We start from the raw sequence: 5920 nt of genomic DNA, 5'->3' as shown, positions 1-5920 counted from the left end.
GCTCACGCTGCGCCTGGGCTGGGACTGGTCCCACCTACGCAGGGTAGCAGGAAACTCTCTGCACACTCACCGGACCTGGGCTAGTACTGGGTCTGGGGGCTCGCGGAGCTCGGTAGACTCTTCAGTTTCTTATAACAACATTAATAGGTGAAAACTGCTCTCATCCACATTTTTGAGATGAGGAAATATAAATGCAGAAGAGCTGAACTACTTCCTGTTACAGGTTGTATCTACATGCCCCTCCCCCAAGCCTCATGCTGTCATAGGAAGGGCTTTTCAGAGCTGGCTGGATCAAGAGTGAGTGACACTAGGATTGATTCATCGTGCAATGCTAGGGTTGAGAGCACTAGAATTCAGGGTGTGTGGTTACTAAATTATTCCACTGATAGGTTTGGTACCTGTCCTAAACTGGGTAGCTCAGGTAGAATATAAAAGGGACAGAAAAATAAACAAACAAACAAACAAACTGCTATTGTCACTTATGGGTTACTTACTTACTTTTGCTGTCTTCTGCCTGCCGTGAACTGCTTCTCCTCTGCAATACCTTCCTGCCTTGGAGCCAGCTGACAATGGACTAACATCTCTATGAACTGTTAGCCAAAATAGCCCTTTCCTCCTCTAACTCCTTTAACTTTTGGCTTAATGTCTACACACTTAACTGCTCTGCCCCAGATTGTAATGTCAGTTTTCTGCTTCTGGGAGCTCAGTGAGGGAGCTGGCTATGCCCCATATACAGCAGACTACATGAATTATTGTATAGGAGAAACAAGCTCACAGCAACATATTTAATGTCATGAATGTATTATTGGAGACTGGTTTAAATTTTTTGACTCATCATTTCTTCTAAATTGTTTGACATCAAGGCTCTTATAAAAGCAGAGTTCTATAAACACAAAAGAGCTAATGTTCAATGGATCACATTTTGTGAAATTTTAGCAAATGAATATGTGACCAGAATTTCCCCCTCTTCATTTCCTAATTTTGTAGAAAAATAAGAACAATACTTTTAATAGATTTTGTTAACTCCTTCCTTCTTCCCACCTTCCTTCCTTCTCTCCTTTTGGTTCACGTGGGATCAAAAGCACTGCAGAGAGGACTGTGAAGAATTTGACATATAAAAATATAAAATAACTTGTTAGTTTAAGACAGGAAAATTTTATTTCTTTAAAGTATAATTTTTACATGATAATATATTAAATCATTTTTTAGGCTCTGTAGAAATGGGGATCTTAAAGTCAGGTAGTTCAACTCATTTCACAAAGGAGAGATTGAGGGCTCATGAATATGAGACTCAATCCCTCAGCTGTGTCCCTAGGCAGAAACAGAGCCAAGATGCAGGACCTCCATCTCCTAACTTGATTCTCATTAAAGAAAGAGTTTAAGTCAAACTTAAATTTGAGCATGAGGTACATAGTCTTATAAATCAGATATATGCGTGATTTATGCTCAGAATTGTAGCATACATAATGGAAAACACATTTTACTCGATCATCTGAATATTCCAGTTATCCTGGGAGATGCACAAAATATAAGAGAATCTTTTTCAGACACCATAAAATATCTTATGAATGCTACAAAGAAATTCAGACTTTAATGGGAGAGGCACATTCTTGTGTGAACCAGTTTCTCTTCCATGATGGTATTTACAAAGACCACTTGAGATATTTGAAAGTTCACTGAATATGTTTCATATAAAAGTAAAAAATATTCCATAAAACATTTCTATGAGGGAATTCATAGGTTTTATACATTGAATGTACAAAACTTTGCATGATATAATAGAATTAGTAGTAGTTCTACAAAAATACTGACACACAACATAAGTATTTGTTGCTCTGTGCCATAAGGTATTAAATAATACTTAATATCATATAATTCTTTTGTTTCCTCCATTTTGGTACAAGTCAATAAATATAGAATTATGTTAAATTTATTCAGCCCAAAAATGACTAAATCATTATTTCCTTTTGTCATTTGTTACTCTAAAATTTCTTTTCACCTCAGTATTTGATAAGAAATAAAGCAAATGAATTTTAACAAATGATTTTTTTTTTGGTTGGCTTAGGTTGCCATAAGGGCAGGTCTGGAAAGTCATGAGGATCTGGGGATCGAACCACAGCATCCTGAGCCTGACTGCTTTGCTTAAGTAGGCACTTAAACAACTGAGCTAATGGGCAGGCCCCCAATTATAACAAAGGGAAATGATCAGTGTTTGTCAATGGTGGGTTAAGAGCCTTCTCAAGTATTTTTCATTATGAAAAATAATAATCTAGGCCACAGATCTCTTCATGAAAACAATTTAGATGGGGTCCATATTCAAATTAATTTATCAAAAGAAAGCCATGATGGCTGTATTCCAATGTTCTGAAAAACAGGAAAATTACAAGTATGAGTCCAGTCTGTGCCTCTTAATGAGTTAGTGAAACTCCATCTTGAAATTTAAAAAAAAAAAAGCCTGGAAATGTAGCTTATTGTGAAGCCCTGGGTCAAATCCTGAGTATACTGCAAAGGGGTGGGATGTCTTTGATTTAGGTAGACTAAAAAAAGAGTTAAATAAATTCCAAATAGGAATTTTCAGAGATGAAGTAATTTCCTAGGCACCGAGAACTTTTGTGCCCTGGGCTAAGAATTGAGGCTGATATTCTAAGTAATTATTTTGCATTATAATGTGATATATTTACTGACATGTACTTCTCAGGAAATTTCAGTTTCCCCAATTTTCCAAGACTCTTCATTATGAAAAGAAGAGAAATCTGAGCTATATTAGGTTTCTTTAAACAGTTCTTCAGTAAGACTTTAAAGGTGCCACCCAAACAAGAAATAATGAGTGATAAAAGCATGTTTGAAAGGACTCCAAGTCCTGGGAAATGCTAGAAATGGATGGGAAAGTCAAAATTGATAAAAGAGATTTTGAGCCATGTTTCATGACAACAAGTTCAAATTGAACTACACTATTGATAAGAGAGGATGCCCTATGAACCACAGCACTACCAAGGACTAGAAATGCTTCTATGACCTTTCAGATTCCGATTCTGATCTCTCTGATGAAGATAGCAAAGCATTGAATCAACAGAAAATTTAAGTAGATTCCAAAATAAGTCCCAAGAAGGGCAGAAAAGAACATACACAATGTTCAAAAGAGAAAAAAGCTTTATCGAATTTAGGAGAGATTTTTCCGAAAGGAAAACTAAAGACAGACTCAGGACCTTTAAAATTGCAAAATCTCCTGAGATCAATTCCTCTGAGACAACAAGAGAGAAGCAATCAGAGGTTCCATTCATAATAGTAAGAGGTAGTAATGATAATATGTCTGCCAAAGAAATACTGCAGAAAGAGTCAGACAGGGCTGATGAAATAGGAAATGATGAAGGATCTGAAGATAAAATCACAGGAGGTGACAAAGGCTCCAGATGATGATGGAAGTGAAGATGAAGATAGTGAGGGTGATAAAGAAAGTGCCCCTGATTGTTCAAAGCTTAGGAAACATAGAAACTAGTTCCAAAAATGAAAATGCTTTGTCAGGTTTATCTTCACAAGAACCTGGTTTTGAGTGTGGTTGGAGAGAGTTAGAAAAAGATGCTCCTCAAGGTGATGAGATTACATGTGACTGGCAGTTTGCAAAAAGAACTGGAATAAATTAGAAGTAAAAGATTTACTGGCTCCGTTCAACTCATTTATGCCTAAAAGAGGTATCATATTTTCTGTAAGGACCTATCCTTCATTGTTTGGGAAGGAGATTTTATTTATTTATTTTTTTTTGGTGGAACCAGGGATTGAACTCATGCCATTGCACTTGCCAGACAAGAGCTTATTTCACTGAGCCATCTCCCCAACACTTGGGAAGGAGATTTTTTTCATAACTTTATTGATAAACAAATAGCAATGAGACAGCTTCAAATCAAATCGCTAGGACAGTTTCAATAACTAACACATTACATTAACCACACTAATTAACCACATTCTTCTTAGTGGTTAATTGCTGTACAAGGTGCGGACTTGAGATCCTCTTTACAAATACCATTAGAACAAATCATTTTATTCATTAACAGAATGTAACTATATATCTATCCTAACCACTTTGAATACACAGATACAAAATGGACATTCATCTGTATACCCTTTTTTTTGTTAAGTTCCGTTATTTGAATATTATAGGTGTGTAAACTCAGCAAAATATTCTAAAAGAGTTCAGTAGCTCATAATAGCATTGGGTCTTCTGTTTAACTGGCAATGTCAGAAATTATTGACCTGAGTCCCCCACAGCTCAACATAACAGCATGGCTTTACTTCCTATATTTCGTCTTCATACTTTTCTACTGGATGGTTAAGATCAAGGTAAAGCAGGACCTATGCAACAAGAGTTGTAGCTTTTTGGTCTGAGAAGGTCAGTGAAATGCCCTCAGGATTTATCCTGTGATCCTGTACCTCAGATTGTAGATCCTTTGTCAGTGTCAGCCATGTGGATGAGTCACGGCCATTGCTTGGCCAATGTGCTCTCTTTGAAAGCCTGAGAGAGTGTTTTCTCTCTGTGTGAATCTCCTTTGGAACACTCTACATCATCAATCACTTTGCTCTTTGGCCCCATAATCTCCTTGATCAGAAAATTTGGGACACTACCAAGTTACATGACATTCCAGTACAAGTTCTGATATGTCCTGAGTCTTAATTGACCTTAGAAGGCTAGGGCCAAAATGTTGGCTTCCCTTGCAGCCCTCCCTTTCCTCTAACTTTGGTCTGCAAACTTAGGTTATTAACCATCCAGAAGACAAGCTTGTTGTTATTATCAAACAACTTAGGCTATTAAGCTTAACCTCACTATCTCTCTGCATATCAAAATCTTAGAGTTCCAACCCAGGTGCAGTGTGGGCCAGACTCTCTCCCACCCCCTTGGACTGCCCACGACCACTCCGCAGTACCTCCCCCACCCCGCCCACCAAGTAGGAATTTCTGACGTGTTCCGGGGAACCCCCAGACCCAGTCCTAGCCCAGGTCCGATGAGTGTGTGAAGAGCTTCCTGCTACCATACACTGGCGGGCCCAGTCGCAGCCCAGGTGCAGCGCGAGCCGGACCCTCTCCCACCCCCTTGGGCCGCCCCCCACCACTCCGCAGCACCTCCCCCACTCCGCCGGCCAAGTAGGAATTTCTGCTGTGTTCCGAGAACCCCCAGGCCCAGTCCAAGCCCAGGTCCAGTGAGTGTGAGGGACAGGTTCCTCTTCACCCTACTTCAACTTTCCCCCACCAGGCACAGCTCAGGCCTGACACACACGCCTGGGGTGTAGCCCTGCAGCTGCAATCCCTGCAGAGAGTGTAGAGGATAGATCCACCCAGCTACTCCAGGAGCAGAACATCTAGCCACAGGGGCACAACAGGTTCACCCTCAAGGGCAGCAGCGGGAAGGAGCTGAGCACAGCAGCCAGACCCAAGCCAGATGCAGCTGGATAAGTCCAAACCTTGTAGAGCTGCACCTGAACTTCCGTATGTGCGAAGGTTATAACTACAGCAAAGATCTACAACAAAGGTCAGAAGACAGTGCTATACAAAATGATTAGAAGGAACAAAATGCAACCTCAGAACCCAAGCCCACGCGTAACAAGTGCAGAAGAAACTAATACAGAAAAAATTGGAAATCACACAGCTGAAAGAAATGAATCAACAGTTTCTGAAATAAAGAAACAGCTGCAGAAAGATATAGAAGACCTCAGACTGGAAATAAGAAAAGAAATCCCTGAATTAATAACACCTGCACTAAAGAATCAAATGCAGAAACATATGGAAGAAACCCAGTGCCCACCCAGAACAAGTGAGGAGGACACTAGCTCGGCTCAAATGCATGAATTAGTAGTGTCGATAGTAAATAAGCAACAGCAGAAAGATATAGAGGAAATCAGAGCGCAATTCTTTTCTGAAATAAAAAAAAGAA

General features: G+C 39.6%; 1 pseudogene; it reads left to right on the top strand.

Annotated features, from left to right (window-relative positions):
• The window catches only part of LOC101586099, a 30932-nt pseudogene that overhangs the window by 12809 nt on the left and 12203 nt on the right, over nucleotides 1-5920 (top strand).

Source organism: Octodon degus, unplaced genomic scaffold (assembly GCF_000260255.1).
Source record: "Octodon degus isolate 3935 unplaced genomic scaffold, OctDeg1.0 scaffold00038, whole genome shotgun sequence".
Lineage (NCBI taxonomy): Eukaryota > Metazoa > Chordata > Mammalia > Rodentia > Octodontidae > Octodon > Octodon degus.
The sequence above is the reverse complement of the archived record's forward strand: the minus strand, read 5'-3'. Positions and strand labels throughout refer to the sequence as shown.